Here is a 21,901-nt window from a genome sequence, read left to right on the forward strand (position 1 = left end):
GAAATTAACTTCCAAACTGCTCAAGTTTTCAATTATGTGTTTTTGTTTCCTTTACTTAGTTTTTTTTATCATTAATATCTTATAAGTTTAACATACAAATATGTTTCCTAGAAAACATCTATCTAGTTGTCAAAAAAGGGAACATAAAAAACAAACAAAGAAGAAACACTTGCTCAAAAAGTGTCTATGGATAAATTTATGATAAAATTAGGTGCGTTTAATGCTAATAGTAATAATGAGAATGTAAATATCGTTAATGAACATCATAATGTTTTTAATGAATATCATAATGTTTCTAATGAAAATGAGTATCCCACTAATAACAATGAAAACATGACTAATCAAAATGAAAATACCGTTGATGAAAATCATAACGTATTTAATGAAAATGAGAATACCACTAATAACAAAGAAAATATTGATAATGATAATTTTATTAATAAGAAAGAACATCAATCTATTACCCCTTTCAACATTTATGATCCAAGTACGATCATTTGGTATGATATTTTATTTGGTCTTAATATGGTTAGTAAAAAGTTTCAAAAAAATAAATCTATGACTATTAATACCACCATTAACCCATTAAAAAGTATAATAACATACTTTAAGAAATATAGAAATGACGGATTTGTTGTTAGTATAGATAATGCAAAATCCATTGCATTTGATATGAATGTTCAACCTACTTTTCCAACAAGATGTAAAATTACTAGAAAAAAAAATTGATGAAATTAATAATGAAGGTGAATTACAGTCTCCCGAAGAATCTTTTACAATTGAGTATTTTATTGTTTCCATTCATATGACAATTGGTTCATTAGAAAGTAGATTTGAACAATTAACAACTTTTGAAAATATTTTTGGTTTTCGTATGATTCAAAAAAAAATAATAATAATCATTAAATGACATTGAGATTCAAAAAAGTTTTAGTAAGTTTGATGAACAAATTTCTCATATGATGTAAATTTAAATGATTTGATTTTGGAACTCAAAGTATTACAAATTACTTTGTCAAATGTGTTTGTCTGAATTTGAAATCTTAGAGTTTGTTAAGGAAAAAGATTATTATCCAAATGTTTTCTTTGCACACCAAATCTTATTAACTCTACTTGGTACTATAGCATAAGCGGAAAGAAGTTCTTCAATGTTGAAGTTATTAAAGAACTATTTGAGACTATTAATGTGACAAAAAAAAAACTAAATGATTTTGCCTTGTTATACATTGAGAAAGATATAGTTGACAATAATGAACTTGATACTATTATTAATGACTTTGCATTTAAAAAAGCTCGTAAATATAAAAAATTTAGTTTTTTAGTTGTTAGGTTGTTTGCCTTATGGGGTCTATCTCATAGGTTTTTTTATTTCCATTGGTGGCAAGTTTCCAGCTTACTATTATATTAATTTTTTTAATTAATAAATTTTTTGAAAGTATCACCTATTTTTACTAAAGAAATTACTACAAAAGGTCTTATTTTTCATTTCAACTAGAGCCTCAAATCGGTTAGAAACGACCATAGATGAACTAAGTTCTTATGGTTTCATCTGTCATTCCTCTTTTAAATATACTAGTATACAACGCACAACTACGCCGTTTTTGGAGCAATATGGGAAAATCGGCAAACTTTAAAATGTATTTTATGAAAGTGTAAATCACAAAACCACCATTTCTGTAATCCTTTTAGCAATATATGTACCACTTCTATAAATTATAGGGACCATTTCTATAAACATTTTAAAACAGGGATTGCTTATGTAAAAATTACGAAGGTAGTAATCCAAGGACCAAAATTATCAACCTCTCAAACTTATTGTGGCCAAAACTACAAAAACAAAGCTATCTAAGGACCAAAATTGTCGACCTTCGAAATTTATTGCGGCCAAAACCTAAAGTATGTAAAATTTACTATTCATAAGCTCCTTGTGATCATATATATATATATATATATATATATATATATATATATATATATATATATATATAATGGTAAGTTCAATTGAGAAAAAATATAAGATTGAGAATGGGGCAATCATTTTCAGCCAATCATTTTTATATATGTAAAACACATTTAGATTAAGTCATTAAATGCACGCTGTTTTTCTGAATCGTTCATTCGTTATTCATCTACACCGTCTGTTATTCATTCATTTGGATCGTTCATCTGTTCTTCATCAACATCATATCTTTTCCATCAACATCATCTGTTCTTCATCAATGTCATCTGTTCATCACCTATTCATCATCAAAAAACATCGACACTTCATAAAACATCAATTCTTCATCAAAAATCTTCGTTATTTCATCAAAATGTTGTGATTCATCATCAAAAACATTTATTCGCACTATTAAGTGTAACTCGTGATTCAATCTTTTCCAGTTTCGTTGATGTCAAGCAAAATCGATATACATAATCCATATTTATCGATGTCACATCATTTTGCGATCACCACTCATCGAAACTTCATCAATCGAACCTTCACCAATATCAAAAAAACAGATAGCAATCGAAAGTGCATCACCATGACCATATATTTGAATATATTTTTTTAAATCACTTTTCAGGTTTGAAAAACTGCATTTTTCATAAAAAATTTCATAATTTTTTATCTAAACCTACTGATTATTGATCAATTTTGATAGGATTTGATTTGTGTTGTAAATATTGGCTTCAATTGTTAATATTTTACCATAATTATATAAGTTAATTTATTTGCACACCAACTGTTCGATAAAATGCATAAACTAAATATATTACGTAATATTTACAAGTAAATATGTCTTTACACGAGAATCAATGCATATCTTTTAAAAATATAGAGAAACTATATAATTCATGTGTGAATAACATACAAAAATTATTTTCACATGCGAATACATGAAATATTCACAAATGAATACAGGTAATATTCATAAATGATAATTTTTTTTTTCGAAAAAAAAACATTGTTTTGAGGTCATACGCAAGTTTTTAATTCACATATGAATAACATATAAGAATTATATCTGCATGTGAACATATGTAATATTCACAAATGAATATATATGTAATAATCAAATGTGAATATATATGTATTATTCACAAATGAATAAAACTGATAATAAAACCGAAGACTACAAAATATAAAAAATTAAAGATAAAGTAAGTATTTGATAACAATATATATTTATTCACATACAACTAATCTTTTTAGGTTAATAAAGTAATTATATAAGAAAAAAATATTTTTATTAATGTTATATTTATTTGTGAATAAATGATAATTTTTTTTTGGAAAATAATAAAATAGAAAAACGTCATTTTGAGGCCTTAAAAAATCCCGAATGGCCGAAAAACACTGTACGTCGTGGCGAAGCTGTGAGTTTTGTAAATCGCACCATTTTACATCAAATATGCGAATTTTGTCCAATTCCGAGACTAAACTTCATTGCGGTAAATTGTTTTAATGATGTTACTAAATTTTCATTCTCATTAGTGATGACATCATCATGACATGCTATTTATTCATGTATGATTAAAGTTTAGAAATCATTACGACATATTTACTGATGATGTTACTAACTTCAATCTCACTAGTAAAAATATTATTGTAATCTGTTATTTTTCTTTATGTGAATAAACTATACACGTTGATTTATTTATTTTGCGAATACAACCTTTATATACAAAAATAAATAATACACTATAAGAATTGGTTTGTGAATAGTTTTTTTTTTTTTTTTTTTTTTTTTTTTTTTTTGTATATTGTAACAACATTATTTTACATGTAAAATCGACATTATACTAAGACAAACAACATTGTATTGGTTAATGAATACCATTTGCATTTGAATTTAATACGATCAAAATGAAGAATATATTAAACTGTATAACATTTACACGTGAATGTAAAAAGATATTGTCTTCGTCAATGATATCTTCTCAATTACGTCAACCAATCGTCAACCACCGGGATATGAACCAACCATTTATTAAAATGTTATTCTTTTATTGAGTTATAACGATACCTGAAAAACAAGTGAATACACATAAAAAATGTTAAAAATATACTTTTAGTTCATAATAATAGTGATTAATCACATTCTAATTATCACATGGTATATTCAAACATGAATATATAATCATATGTGAATAGTAGATGATATATGTTGTTTATATTGTATATTTAAATGTGATATTACATGGTATATTCACAAATGAATATTACATAGTGAATGTTGATCTAATGACATTGAAAGTACAATTAATGATATGATCGATGTTGAATAAATGATATGAAGTGAAATTGTTGTTGATTATTGATGATGTTGATCTAATATCACTGGAAGTATAATTAATCGTAGATGTTGAAGATATGCTCGCAATCTAGCATAACTGAATGTTGGATTCAAAGAACCAAAATTGAATTTTTTTTATTCTATTGTTGAATGATGTTGATGAACGTGTTTTTGACGAAGATAGATGATTGATTAACACTGGATGATGTTGATCGAGGATTTAATTGAAGAAATCTGGATGATCGTTGAATGTTGGAGAAGAAATTTGGATGATCAACGATCGAGTAGTAATGAATTTGAATTGTATCAAATTATCCACAGTTATGTATATGTGATCGAAGGATATCATATCATATTTACAAGTTTGCTACCATGTATTTTATGTTAAGATGTTAATTAAATGATTGGCTGAGAATGATTCCCCCCATTCTCAAATTTTTTTTTCTCAATTGAACCCTCATATATATATATATATATATATATATATATATATATATATATATATATATATATATATATATATATATATATATATATATATATATATATATATATATATATATATATATATGTGTGTGTGTGTGTATGTGTGTGTGTGTGTGTGTGTTCAGATTCATTTGAGATCTTGCTAAATTTGTAAGACCGTGAGACCAAATCTAAAAATAATTTTAAAATGCAAAATAAAAGGAAAAATTCAAAAATTCTTTTTTAATTATTATTTTCGGAACATTAACTACCTAAAAAATAAAAAATAAATAAATAAAATTACAGATTTTTTTTTTTTTTTTTTGAAAAATACGTGAATTATTCTTAATATAATATTACACTGTAAATATTCTAATGTAATTTTTAAAATGTTAGAATATTATATTAGAATTCTCAGATATGTAGAATATTCTATTATTCTACTAGAATATGTAAAAAATGCATTTTTTTATTTTATTTATTATTGGTATTTTTTATTTTGTTTTTTGGAAAATATAAATTCCGAAAATAATATTTGAAAAAAAAATCGAAAATTTTCAATTATTTTGTATTTTAAAAATATTTTTTGTTTTATTTACAAAATGAATGGCTAGGATTGCGTCTCACGATCTAACAAAATTAGGTCGTCTCACACACACACACACACACACACATATATATATAGAGAGAGAGAGAGTAAATTACACAAATGGTCCATATGGTCTAAGGTAATTTGCACGTTTGGTCCCTAACTTATTTTTTAACTCGGAAGGTCCCTTCTGTATTTTTTTGTTACGCGCTTGGTCCCTATCTTACCTAAAAATAGTATTTTTCACTTGATTTTTTAATTTATTTAAATAAACACACCCCCAATCCCAACCCTCTCACATTACGTTACTTACCCCAGAATTTTTTACTATTTAAACAATAGTCTTTTTAGGTAAGACAGGGACCAAACAGGTAACAAAAATAAATAGTAGGGACCAAACGCATAACAAAAACAAATAGTAGAGACTTTCCGAGTTAAAAAAAATAAGTTATGAATCAAGCGTGCAAATTACCCCAAACCATAAGGACCATTTGTGTAATTTACTTATATATATATATATATATATATATATATATATATATATATATATATATATATATATATATATATATATATATATATATATATATATGGGTAAAGTGAATATACCTAACAACCTTATATAAGCTTAGGTACCTAACCACATCACACTACGTAATTTTGTATCATATTTGCATTGTAATCACCCAAAGTTCTTAAAATTCAACCTCATAACTTGATTGCTTCCAAAAAATCTTTGGCCTTTCACCATTATCTTCCTTCAAATGACATCTTTATATCGGAGACCCCCTGGTGGGCTTCATATACTACCGTTACAAATCAAATGGTGTAGGAAGAATATAATGGTGAATGTCTAAAAATCTTTGAAGTAAATCAAGTTAAGGGTTGAAGTTTAAGAACCTTAGACGATTGCAATGGAAATATAATGCAAAACAATGTAGTATATTGTGGTTAGGTACCTAAGCTTATATAAGGTTGTTAGATATATTCACTTTACCCTATATATATATATATATATATATATATATATATATATATATATATATATATATATATATATATATATATATATAAAATGGTGCAAATCAATTTACCTTTATCCTTAGTCTCTAACGCTTTATTATATATATATATATATATATATATATATATATATATATATATATATATATATAATAAAATTCTTCTATCTTAGCTACAGTAAATTTGTTAAGGATTTGGCAAAAATGGTACTCCATTTAATGATATATGTTCAATTGCATCTCTTTTTTGATTTGTATCTTTTGTGTCATTATATGGATTGTTGGTGGACACGTGGTTTGGCTATCTACCAGGGTTACCATGAGTGATCCACTGCTTCCTTCCGAAGTGATACGTGTTCTATACACATGAGCACCCATCACCCCAAAAATCCCTTCATGTCGCAGTCTTCTTTTTTAAAGTACCTTCTCCTAACTTTCTTCCTTGGCTCTCTATCTGTCTTCTTCCCTGTTCCACCCACGAAAACTCCTAATTGATGTTCAGTTTCTTCCTTATCAGGTCGATCTCCACTGCACCCACATCCTCTGTCACACACTCTCTCTCTCTCTAATATTCAACCTTTGCTTTCCTTTATTGATCGGCGGTGGCTAAGTCATCGGGAACTCCACAGTTTTACATGGTGTCTCGATCGGAAACTTGGTCGCTGCCCTCGCCGATAAACCTTCCTAATCCTTCCCGATAAACCTTCCCGATCTTTTTTGATGTCGGCAATTTGTTTTTGGTTTACACCAACGTATAGAAATTAGAAGATATCGAGAGTTAGGCAAGAAGAAGCGAGATGGTGACATTCGATTGGGTTGAATCTAACGTATGCAGTGGATACACCGGAGTGTTTTGTGCCCCGGCACCGGATAACCGGTCTGACAGAACAGTCGTTCGAATCGACCTCAACCACGATGACATTACAAGGTACTTATTGGAAGAGCTCGAACTTCTCACTGATCTTGCTTTGTTCCACATCTATTCGAACAGGTTCTATGGAACAATCCTGAAAAAGTGTCAGAAGTTGAAGATATCAGCAACAACATGTTCGTCGGAAAATTCCCTAATGTTGTTCTTAAATTATCTAAATTAAAGTTTTTGGATACCCCGTTTAATGAAATTGAACGAAGTAATTGAAAAGTTAAAGAAAGTAGTCATAATTGACGATGGGTCATTACGGGTACTAATTAAAATTGTTTGTTCTATATTACAATGAGCGTTTACGTTTACCCAGGTCTACTTATTTAGGTTATACAATTCTGATATTGATTTTGTACTTATTGTTGTCTTTGGTTGCACAGGGGCATAAAAGGTTCAAGGAAGTACACTTTTTGGGAAGATTTTGCCATATTTCATTGTCCAAAACTTTCAACTACATCAATGAAGGTTGGGTTTATTGTTTTAGATAGCTTTCTATGTTAAATTTTTACTTTTTCCAGTTGGGTGGCACCAGATTGCTCTAAGACTGTTAACCATTTGGTGTATTACATTTTACAGTTACAGCACACTGGTATGAAGAAATACATGAATTCCAAAATGCGCCATCCTACTGCGAAAAGAATTGCCTAGCGGAGTCAATATGTGCACTAACGGTCTCTAGATTTACGTGTTACTGTGTTTTCCTAGAAGTATGGTGCTGTTTTGAGTATTTTTTGAAAGTATTTTGTTATTTTGGTCATTTAAATTTTAAAATAGTAAACTCCTTGCTTCATTTTACAATTTTTTTTGTTTGTATATATATTGTCATGATTGTTTGTTTTAAGCCCCAATTTTGTTGTTTCATAGCCAATTTTTTGTGAAATTATCTAAATTAAGATTATTTTGATGTTACAATTTCTAACTATTTACCCTTCTCTCAATCAAATTCAGCAGCCACTTCCCCTTCTCTTCCAAGAAGTTTAGGTCGACCTGATAATTTACCTACCATGCTCAGGGTCAAGATGGAAAAAAAGGGAATGCTTTGTGTAGAGCCTCACCTAGTCATGTTTATGTTGATTTCAATAGGTATGAACTATGATTACTCTTTTTTCATTATATTTTTAGTTTATTTTCTTATTTGCTCTCATCACCTATGTTGTTGTTGTAGTGAAATGGGTGTTGATGCTATAAGGAAGTTTCATTGTTCTCTAATGATGCAAAGTCATACCATATGGATTTGATGCAGGTGTTAGGTATCCTTTCTTTATCTTGAATCTATATATAAGATAGTGTTTGATATTGATGGAATGATGGAATGGAATTACTCATTCCATTGGAATCATATAAACCTGTTTATTAATCCCAGGAATGCTCCATTCCTTCCTTTCAGTTTATTAATTCTCATTCCTTCCATCATGAAATGGAAGGAAAAAGTGCAATGTAACATATTTTTATAATGAAATTTTCAATGACACGTACCCTTAGAATTTCTATTACTATTTTAATTACGTTATTATTTTTTTTATTAAAAATAACTCACTGATATGAATTTTAGAGTAAATTACAAATTTTTAATTTCTTTTTTAATATAAGTTAGTTAATAACAAAAATAATATAACAAAATATAGTCAAAAATATGTATTGTCTTTACATATAATGCATAAAAAAATATATATTAAATAACTTTATTCCATTTCTACCAAAGTAACCTTGCTTATTCCATTCCATCCAAGTAAATAGACTCTAATTCCATTTATATTCCGTTATTTTGAATCATGGAGCATGTTCTTTATCCTTTTAAAAAAAATTATTTTCTACTAACAACTTTTAGGATTGACCAAAATTGCATGTGATACAGGTTTTGTCCCCATGGTATGTTGGTGAAGAGTGAAAATATTTTAGGTGGGTATGATTTTTGGTACTCAAAAGAAAGGAGTGTAGCAATGCATGGGAATATGAATATTGCCATTTTCAAGGTGGATGAAAGATTATATTTGTAAAGATGAGCAAGTACATTTGCATTCTTAATTAAATGAAAAAAATACTTGCAATTATTGTTAATCATCACCAGTTTATGCCTATGGAACCGAAACATGAAGAGTTGAACCGGGTTCATCCAAATGTGCTTCATTGGAATGATGTTAAGTGGGTTTTTTTGCATATCTTAGAATAAAACACTAAAATAAGGCAATGTATTTTCATTTTAATGTTTAGCTTAATGTCCTTTATTTTTATTATTTTAAGCATCAAAATTGTAAAAGGGGGAATTGCAGAGAATAGCAATATACTTAACTGTGACTACCAATTAAAACAGTGTTCTATACTTGAGCACAAAAGCAACACCTTTCAACACCCGCAATGCGGGGGAACACATCTCGTTTGAATTATAACTATCATATTCAAATAATTATATACTATTCAAATATGGTAACTATCCATCATTCACACATTTGGTTATGGGTGTGTTCGGCAAAATTAGTTGTTAGTGGGTAACTTGTAGCATTTTGTTAAACGCTACATGAAGTAGCATTTGGATTTGGAGCGTTTTGTTTAAACTAAACGCTACAAGTTTGTAGTATCAAACAATGTTTTTTGTTCAAAACGGAACGTTTTGTCAAACGCTAGAAGCTCTCAAACGCTCCGTACCGAACACACCTTATATCCATTATTACTCTCTTTAATTAATTTATGGTTATTACTTGATAAATCATTGATAACAAATTAATCACTTTCAAATAAATACTATTTCTTTTAAGGTTGAGCAAAATGTGTAACACATATACGTATAATTAATTGTATTATTAACGTATTGCATGGTCATATTTCCAATAATTTTTTTATTCACATATAAATGATTTTGTTTGTTATTAACATATTGCATGATCATATTTCCAATAATCTTTTCATTCATATGTCATTGATCAAAAAATGATTAAATGTAAAAAAAAAATAATAATAAAAAAATAAAAAATAAAAAAAATTACATTGACCATTCATAAGATAATGATAGATTATCGGTAATCATTCTAACAAAAATATATTGATAGATCCGTATTAATGTGTTTAGAATAAAAAGTTATGAATATTGATATGCTTTTTTTTTTTTTTTTTTTTTTTATAGAAACATGTGTTAAAAACTAAAAGAAAAGCTTCTAACATATAAGCATTAACCAAGGAAACTTTAGAAGTTGGTGACAATTTTAGGATAATTAATTACTAAACTACTTGTTATGAACAAAATTTTTTATGAAAATAACTATGTTTTTTATGTTTTAGAAAAACTAAAATTGTGCATAAAAAGTCATTTCGGAAAGACTAAAAAATACTTTTATGAGAAAAAAAATGAATTTTGAGAGTGATATTTTGAACCATTAGGAATTTCAGATAATAAAAAAAGTAATCAAAAACTCTTAAATCAGACTAACAATTTCAAAATTTCGAGAAATTGATTTGTTTTCTACTCAAATATATCAAAATTTTAAAAGAAAAATAGTTAATGATATATATATATATATATATATATATATATATATATATATATATATATATATATAAAAGAAAAATATATAATGATTTAAATGTGACGGTTGATTGAAAAATAGTGATGGTATTTCATTCAAAAATAATGCTTATGAGATAGGAGTAGAAATAATCTTTTGAAAGGCATTGGTCAGAAAAAAAAATACATTATATATTTTTGATCACTACGGAAATGATCCATTCAGGTTTGAAAGATGGGATAATGACTTAAAGGGTAAGAAACTTTCGACTTTGTTCACATTTAGTCACTAAACTTTTTTTCGTTATCTATTTGCCACTGAACTATTGAAATTGTTCACATTTTACCCTTATGACCGGTAACAGCCGGTCATAAGGGTAAAATGTAAACAATTTCAATAGTTTAGTGGCAAATAGATAACGAAAAAAAGTTTAGTGACTAAATGTGAACAAAATCGAAAGTTCATTTCCCTCTAAAAAGTTCAATGGCTAAATATGAACAAACTTCCTATTGTATTATGTTTTAGCAAATTATTTATTTTTGTTTAATTGTAGCAACATTTGTTGATGAAGAAATCTATGAAATAAGAAAACAAAATGAACATCCGGATTTCTAGGTATCGTAATTTAAGTATTTTTCTTTTGAGTTAAGAAGAATGGCTCGTCGAGTTGACGCCTCAACTCATCGAGTAAGGTCGCGACTGATGACTCATATTAATGAATGGACTCGACGAATCGGTGAGGCGACTCGACGAGTCCACGCTGTTGGTAGAAACCCTAAATCTTTGGGCCCGAGCCATATTTAAAGGCACTTATGGCCTTCAATTGCGACTACCTTTCCCATAAGTGAGAACCCTAGCGAGCTTGAGTGTGTAGAGTGAGAGGAAGACCTATTGTGTAGATTTCATTTTGGGGTTAGGGCTTGTATCACTTCATCTTTGGGGTTTTGAATGCCTCAAATCCCTCTTGCAAGTTTGTGTTATAGATCTGGACCCTTCTAGGTCCATAGAGCCGAGAATATGAGGCTTTAATAGAGTAAACCTTGGGGTTTGAAGTTAGGAATCTGGACCCTTTTAGGTCCAGAGAGCCAAGAATATGAAGCTTTAGTAGAGTAAACCTTAGGGTTTGAAGTTAGGAAGCATTTATGGGATTTTTATGGTATATATAGTTACTTTCATCGTACACATAAATATGAAGTATTTTATATAAATTACGTGTTATGTGTGCATATTATTTGAATACTTGTTGTCTATGCTGGATGAACGATTTTATACATGTTTTAAAAGATTTAAACGGTATATTTATTTTATATCTACAAATATGTTGCGGATGAAACATGGGTAAATGAAATAGTTGGTGTGTGATGAAATAAAATGATGAGAGATAGGTGATGATACAAAAGTGATGATAATTAGGTAAATAGATGATGATGAATAGGTGATGTAGGATGAAAGGAAATACCATAACCTTAATCGACAATGTGGCGATGTAGTCATCTACCAGAGTATAGATGGTGACCACGGACTATTCTAGACAACCCAGTGGAAACACCAGCAGACCCATAACTTGTAGGTGATGAATTACGAGTTCATGCGATGTTATAACTACGTATTTATGCGATGATACTCTAACCCCTTATTATGAATTACGAGTTCAGATGATGTTGTAACTACGTATTCATGGGATGTCACAAATTCTGCATGCCAAACCAATGGTCATAATTCATATCAGTGAGAATGATTCATTCTTTTTGTAAAACCAAAATCAGATTGAAAATTTTGATTTTTTATTTTGGAAAATGTCAAACCATTGGTTTTTTATTTCGATTTCGGTTTTTTGTTTTTTTTAAATATATTTTTAGGGTTTTTTTTATTTCATAGATTTTGTTCATCAACAAATGTTGCTACAATTTAACAAAAATAAATAATTTGCTAAAACATAATACAAGAGGAAGTTTTTTCACATTTAGTCATTGAACTTTTTAGCGGGAAACGAACTTTCAATTTTGTTCATATTTAGTCACTAATTTTTTTTTTCATTATCTGTTTGCCACTAAGCTATTGAAACTGTTCACATTTTACCCTTATGACCGGCTTTACCCTTATGACCGGTAACAGTCGGTCATAAGGGTAAAATGTGAACAGTTTCAATAGTTCAATGGCAAATAGATAACGAAAAAAAGTTTAGTGACTAAATGTGAAAAAAGTCGAAAATTCGTTACCCTTTTAAGTCATTATCCCTTGAAAGATTTATCTGACAAAGTTGTCGATTTTCCAAAACTAAAAAACATTGACATTTTTGTTAACAACTATGATTATAATAGTTAATTTATTAAATATTTAAGTAATTTGCTCTAATATTACGTATAAACGTTTTTTCGATGTCCAGTTAATTTCTATTATTATTTTCATGATGCCATATTTTGCATCTATACAATTACATATTCAATAACGTTGTTAGATGTTCATACAAGATTTTTCCTCTCAGGCACTATTTTTATTTCAATTTCATTAAAATTTATCTTTGCGTTTTGCTGTTTTTTATTGAGTTCCTATCCAATCTTCTCTCTCTCTCTCTCTCTCTCTCTCTCTCTCTCTCTCTCTCTCTTTGTGTGTGTGTGTGTTTGTGTTATGCCTACAATATACATGGATCGCTCTCTTGAGCCTACAACACGGGGGTGGACTGTTCTCCATGGGTCTACATTATCAACTGGACTGCCCGGGCATCTTGGCCAATAGCACAATGCATGACCACCTCAACTCAACCATAATATGTCGACATATGCAAATAAATAGACAATAACCAACAAACACGTGTAATCATAACAGATCTTCTAATCTAACATATCGTTATAGCATAACAAGAACCTACATACAAGGATATATACAACAATACAAAATATAGTAAGAAAACTCACCTTGCACCCTTACAGACAATCAACACAACTCACACAAAACAAAGACTGGTATTACGAGCTACATATATAAAAATTAGAGGTACATCCTCAATTTATATCCTAAAAACCCTTAGGTTTACCAAAAGTCCTTGCTTTATAGACATGAATGTCCATTGCATGTCTTCAACTCTAGTTATGTCAAAGATGGTTGAAATGAGATTAAAACCTCATGCATGGGACCAAAACTCCATAGAACTTCAGATCTAGAACATGAAACCACAAAAGGAGCTCAAGCCAGTGGCGGAGTCAGATGGGGCGTTGGGGGTACTACAGCACCCCCAAAAAAATTGTTTTATGTATATAAAAAAATTATTTGTAAACATGTTTTATGCTATTGTACCCCAAACTAAAGAGATTATATCATGTTTTTTATTGCATCGAATATGATAACTATATAGAATATTAATTTATAATTTTTGTACCCCATATAAAAATTTCTAGCTCCGTCACTTCCCCAAGCATCCATAAAATTGCGAACTTTATGGAATCCATCAATTCAAACCACTTTAAACATGAAGAAAACTGTATTAAAGCCTAAATCTAGAAGGATAGCACGCAAAGGTAGAAACTTAAGGACTTACAAAAGTCTAGAATGAATGCAAGAAGATGATGAAGAGGTTTGCTTGCTGAATATATGCACCAAGAACAATTTCTATTTCCTCAATACCACCAAAAAGCTTCAAGAGGTCAAAAATGGAGGCTAGGGTTGCCTTAAATCGAAAAGAAGGAGATGGACGCACGTGCTGAGCAAATCATAGCCATCACATTCCTTAAATAAAACATTAAAGCTAAAAAATTAAGGTTTTGCATGTTGGCCGCCACCACATCATGGCCAAGACCAAGACCATGCCAGATCGTGGTCCAAAAATGAAAGACGTGATTCACTTCTGGGGCCGCACATCGTGGCCACACAAAACCTCATTTTTTTAAACTCTTAAATGCCAAGAACTCAAAAGAAGCATATACATGGAACCTGTGTTTTATATATATATATATATATATATATATATATATATATATATATATATATATATATATATATATATATATATATATATCGTGGGTTTCAATAGAAAACGTATAAACCTAAAGCTCAGGAAAATAAACAGAAATATATATATATATATATATATATATATATATATATATATATATATATATATATATATATATATATATATATATAAAGGGAAATCTCCAATAAAATCCTAAAATTTTGGCCCGGTTTATATTATAGTCCTAAACTAATTTTTGTTTACGAAAAAGTCCTAAAAACCGGCAAAAGTATGCATTTTGACCCCTTTTGACCGGTTAGAACCGGCAACAAATTAATTTGGGACTATTTCATAAACTAACCTAAAATATTGGGACTATTTCACAAAATGACCTAAAATATTGGGATTTTTTCTGCAAAAAAAATATTAGGACTTTTCTGCAAACAAAAACCTTATTATTATTATTATTATTATTATTATTATTATTATTATTATTATTATTATTATTATTATTATTAACAAGTATACTAATTTTTAAATTCATTATTATTAATATTTTTAATAATACATATAATTACACTTAAATAAAAATATATTAAAGAAATTATTTAAAGGTGAAGGTGGTGGTGATGCTAATGCTTTAAGCATTGAAATCACTACTTGTATGTTCTCACTTTGTATATGATCATTTCACATTTCTTATTATTGTTTTCAATTCAAAATATTAACACTTAACAATTTAAAAGAAGTTGTCTATTTATAAAATTATGTATAAATAGTTTAAGATAAAAGGATTTCTCACTTTGTATATAAAATTTCTTAAGGTAGAATGATTTCTTTTCAAATCCAATAGATCCGTAATAAATATTTACATTGGTGGCCCATATCAAAATTCGAAAATATTAATTAAAATATCTTATTTAATAGAAAGTATTATGATTTATTTTTCTTTATCACTATTTGCTATGTTTCCAAAAAAACCACAAGGATAAAGTAATGAAAAAGAGTAACACACATGTTGGTAATTCAAAAATACTTACACACAAGACATACATGCATATCACATGCTCACTATTTGTAAACAATTTGAAAAATCAGTAGCTTCTTTTAAATTGTTAAATGTTAATATTCTGAATTAAAAACAATAATAACAAATGTGAAATGACCATATACAAAGTTAGAATATACAAACAAACATTCATGATTACAAAGCATAAAGCATTACCATCCGCTCAACCTTCACCTTTATAAAATGTATTTAATATTTTTTTTAATTTAAATGTATTTATATGTATTATTAATAATATTAATAATAACAAATTTAAAAAAATACTATACTTATTTATATTTTTAATATAATAATAATAAGGTTTTTGTTTGCAGAAAAACCCTAATATTTTTTGTTTTTGCAGAAAAGTCCCAATATTTTGGATCAATTTATGAAATAGTCCTAAATTAATTTGTTACCGGTTCTAACCAGTCAAAAATGGTCAAAATACAAACTTTTACCGGTTTTTGGGACTTTTTCGTAAACAAAAATTAGTTTAGGACTAAAACATAAATCGGGCTAAAATTTTAGAACTTTATTGGAGATTTCCCTATATAAAAAAATAAATTTGGGATAATTAATCACAGACACACACACTCACTCACACTCACACACACAGACATATATATATATATATATATATATATATATATATATATATATATATATATATATATATATATATTCGCTTAAAAAAATATAAAAACTGATTTTATTAAAAAAATTAATGGAATCTCTCTCTGTCTCGCTCTCTCTTTATATATATATATATATATATATATATATATATATATATATATATATATATATATATATATATATTATCTTATAAAAGAAATATCACTGTTTCTACAAATATATTGAGATAATAATATTATTTTTTTTTGAAAACGTCTAAACCATTAAGCTAATAGTACAAGTAACCATTAATAAAATAATGTTAAAATTTTTAACTCGACCCAATTATACAAATGGTATATCAGAAGATACAATTGTAAATTGCATATGTTTTTTTACGGGTTCCCTTTAACTACTTTGACTTATATAAGCCATTGGGTTAATAACATAAAAACCCTCAAGTTTTCATGGTTTTATCGATTTTACCCAAAGTTTAATTTTATATCCATTTTACCCTCATATTTTCCAAAAAATGTTTGATTTTACCCTTTAACCGCTGATAACAGGTTTTACAGGTTAGCATTATATTAATTTCATAAAAGAACACTTAGGTTTACAGTGTTTTTTTTAATGTTTTTACCATAGAGTTTATAATTTTTTTACACTTTTATCCTCTCTCTTTCTCTCTCACTCTCTCTCTCTCTCTCTATATATATATATATATATATATATATATATATATATATGTGTTTTTTTGCCTGGCTAAACCATTTAAAATGTAAAAAAAGCAAATTAATATGTTTTCAGAACTAAAAATACGTATTTGTGTGTGTATATATATATATATATATATATATATATATATATATATATATATATATATATATATATATATATATATATATATATATATGCACACATACACACATAATTTTATGTTTTTAAGAAGTAGAAATAATTTTTTAGAAATATTAATATTTATTTTAGAAGTACAAATATTTATTTTTACGTTTTTACAAGTACATATATATATATATATATATATATATATATATATATATATATATATATATATATATTTCTAAAAATGTGAAAATACGTATATTTACTTCTAAAGATATATATATCTGCAAAATACGTATTCATAATTCTAAAAATATTTTTTTTCATGTTTTAAATGGTATAACATTGTAAATACAATATCTAAGTAAACATTTTTTTCGTATATAAATCCGATTTTTCTGCATGAGCAAATATAATATGGAAAAAAAAACTTAGAGTTAAAGTGTAAAAAAAAAATTATAAACTTAAGGATAAAGCGTTAAAAATTGTAAACTTAAGGGTTTTTTACGAAGTTAAAAAAATGATAAACTGGAAAACCTGTTATTACCGGTAAAAGGGTAATAATGAATATTTTTTTGAAAAATATGAAAGTAAAATCAGACATTAAATTCAACTTTGGGAAAATCCTTAAAACTCTAAAAACTTAAGGGTTTTTATAGCATTAACTCTAAGCCATTCCCAAATTTTTATGAGCAATTACTATGGTTATCATAATATTTAACTTCAAAAAAAAAAAAAAAAAAAAAAAAAAAAAAAAAAAAACAATGTTACAAATTTCATGTATTGATAAATCTCCTATAGGGTATATGTTTGGTAAACTCAATCAATGGTCAATTAATATAGTAATGAATGTCGTAAATGAATAATCGTCTTTTACAAATTGTTAGGAAAAAATCTAGGATAACTTATTAATATATGGTAACTTGTACATTGTCAATGAGGTTTGATGACAAGGAAACTAAACATATTAATGTTACCAACAAAATGATATTAATTCCGATTATTATCGTACTAATAATAATAACTAGATATGTTGCTCATGCTCTGTATGGGTCATGTGCGTCTGATTTGAATGTCGTTTTTGTTTATAGATTAGTAGCCGTTGTTGTTGACTGTTTTAATTGACTTTGGTGAGAGCAGGAAAAAAACAAAAAAATTAAATATGATGACCAATATAGAAAAATTATAGCAAAAGAAGAAAATAACAAACATAGAAAGTGCAAGGGTGAAAAACCCAAGTTTTGTCCCGTATTTTTTTTTTTTTTTTGTGTTTTTTATGAAAAAATATAAAAGTTTTGACTTTAAGGACTAAAAGTGTCAAAATTGATAACGAATTAAACGGGTAGGAATTAGCAAGTTTATAGAAAAGGGACCAAAGTTGTCAAACCATTAAAGTTTTGTACCAAACTCCACATGGGTCGTGTGCGCCTGATTTGAATATCGTTTTTGTTTATAGATTAATAAACGTTGTTGTTGACTGTTTTAGTTGACTTTGGTGAGGGTAGGAAAAACCAATATATATATATATATATATATATATATATATATATATATATATATATATATATATATATATACTACTTATAAAAGAAATCTAACTATTTCTATAAATAGATTGAATATAATAATATTATTTTTTAAGACGTCCAAACTATTAAGCTTGAAGTACAACCCATTTATAATATAATAATATTAAAACTTTAACCTTATCCTTTATCCCCTAAAAATCTCATATCAAATTAATAGAAAAATTAATTTGCAAATTGAACCCGTCAATCTCAACACTTCATCCATTTGAAGCGGTCAATGTCAACAATTTATAGAGGATCTTTTTTCTCACATTGGTAACAAGCCATCTCATAATATTTATCTTCGTAATCCCTTCAAAGTAAGAAATATACGCACACTCTCTCGAAGAACCCTAACCAGTAACCAAGACAGTATAACCACCACCACCACAGCTGCTCTACCTCCTTCCGCCTTCAACCAACCACTGTCACGACTACCGTCATTCCTCTCACCCACGGCATGAACTTTCTTTTGGAACATAACATTTTTCTTTAAAAAAATATCGTTGAAAGAAGCTATTTGTTCCCGCTGCTCTGCGCGGGTAACGACTAGTATATATATATATATATATATATATATATATATATATATATATATATATATATATATATATATATATATATATATTATGACCAATATAGAAAAACTATAGCAAAAGAAGAAAATGACAGATGTAGAACGTGCAATGGTGAAAAACTCGGGCTTTGCACTGGACAATTTTTTTTTTTTTTAAATTAAAAAATGTAAAAGTTTTAAATGTAATGACTAAAAGTTTCAAAATGGCTAAAGAATTAAAGGGGTAAGAATTAGCAAATTTTTAGAAAATAGACCAAAGTTGTCAAACCGTTAATGTTTGGCTTTTTTTTTGGTGATTTTTATAAAAAAATGTAAAAGTTTTAACTACAATGACCAAAAGTGTCAAAATGGCTAAAAATTTAAAGGGGTAGGAATAAGTAAGTTTTTAAAAAATTGATCAAAGTTGTCAAACCGTTAAAGTTTTGTGGCCAAACTTTAAATATTTAAAGGTTTCTAAAAAATGTAAAAAAAAATTATTGCAAAGATCAAAAGTGTTAAAATAACTAAAAAATAAGGGTCAAAGTTCACATAAACCATCCAATTTTAATATTCCTAAGTTATATATATATATATATATATATATATATATATATATATATATATATATATATATATATATATATATATATATATATATATATATATATATATATAGGGAGGGTTAATGCGAAAATGCAAATAATTTGCGAAAACAAGAAAACCATATGATATTATGTCACCTCAACATTATATTTTGGAAAATAATTCATCAAAACTTTGAAATACATGATGATAATCGATGATAGATGATAGACTATTTCATATTAGCAAAGTATGATTTTTAACATTTTTATTATGAAAACATGAATTTAAAAATGATTAAGGACGTGAAAAAAATATAATTATAAAAACCGTCTTTAAATCTATATTATCATAACACCATCTAATGTAAAATTACTATCTTTAATTTATTGCTAATAAAATTATTTTTTTATAGTACATGTATCTAATTTTCATAAGATAAAAGCTGTTTTCGTGTTTTCGCAGGATATTTATATTTTCACATGAATTTACTTCTCTCTCTCTCTGTATATATATATATATATATATATATATATATATATATATATATATATATATATATATATATATATATATATATATATATATATATATAGGTAAAAGTTCACATGAGAACCAAAAAATGTTAAGAACCGTAAGAACCTCTAATTTTAGATGTTTATAAAGGGTTTAGGGTTTATGGTTTAGGGTTTAGGGTGTTTATAAATGGTTTAGGGTTTAGAGTGTTTATAAAGGATTTAGGGTTTTGGGTTTAAGGTTTAAGATTACCCTAAACCCTTTATAAACATCTAAAGTTAAAGGTTGTTACGGTTCTTAACCTTTTTTTGGTTCTCATTTGAACCACTCCATATATATATATATATATATATATATATATATATATATATATATATATATATATATAATGTAAGTCCAAAAAACCTAAAACTAGCAATTATACAAATTTCATATATGACTAATCGTGATTATTATGAATAATCATCCTTTTTGAATTGTACAAATTTCATGTAAGGATCTCATATAGAGTATATATTAATTCAGGGAAATGATCAAATGAGAACACCTAAAAGGTTGAGAACGCGAGAACAAATATATTCATTTGTGATTCCATGTATTCATTTATGGAAAAATGATAACTTTTACGCACAAACAACATGAATATGTTTTTTCTCTTCAATTGAAATTAAATGCGTAAAAATTTATCATTTCTCCACAATACATGGAATCGCAAATGAATATACTTTGTTCTCGCATTCTCAATCTTTTTAGTGTTTTCATTTGATCATACTCCTATTAAATCAAGTAGTAATAAATTTCATATTTGGATAATGGTCCTTTTTGAATTTGTTATGAATAAAATAAAGTATATATATATTTTTGTGGGTTGTACACTTTGCAATGAGGTTTGTCCATAAAGAATATAAACATAATAATGTTATTCAAATTGATACAGAAAATACAAAAGATATATTTCATATTTGCAATCGTGATAATTATTTCATCATTATACATTTTTTATATAAGAAAATGTTGTAGAAAAAAGAAAAGCATATAACAAGGCATGTTAACTATGGAAGGAGAAAAGTAAAATGAGACGAAAAGCTAATGGGGAAGGAAATAGTCAGGAGAAAAGCAAAATGAGACGAAAAGCTAATGGGGAAGGAAATAGTCAAAAAGCAACATATTTTTTCAAATGTGTCTATAGTTAATATGAGTCTGATGGATATTAACAATGCATCTCCTACACGTGTATTGGATTTTGGTCAAAGAATGTTGATTTATAATAGAAACCCTTATCAACGCCACACAGAACGACACAAACAAAACCAGGTATAGAAATAACAACCCAACTATGTCCAGATTAATCAAATGAAAATCTAAATTTTACAACATTACATTTAACCATAATCTTTTGAGACATGTCATAATTTGCATTCTTATTGGGATATTTTTGTTTATACG

The sequence above is a fragment of the Lactuca saligna genome, chromosome 3 (genome assembly GCF_052625555.1).
Source record: "Lactuca saligna cultivar CGN05327 chromosome 3, ASM5262555v1, whole genome shotgun sequence".
NCBI lineage: Eukaryota > Viridiplantae > Streptophyta > Magnoliopsida > Asterales > Asteraceae > Lactuca > Lactuca saligna.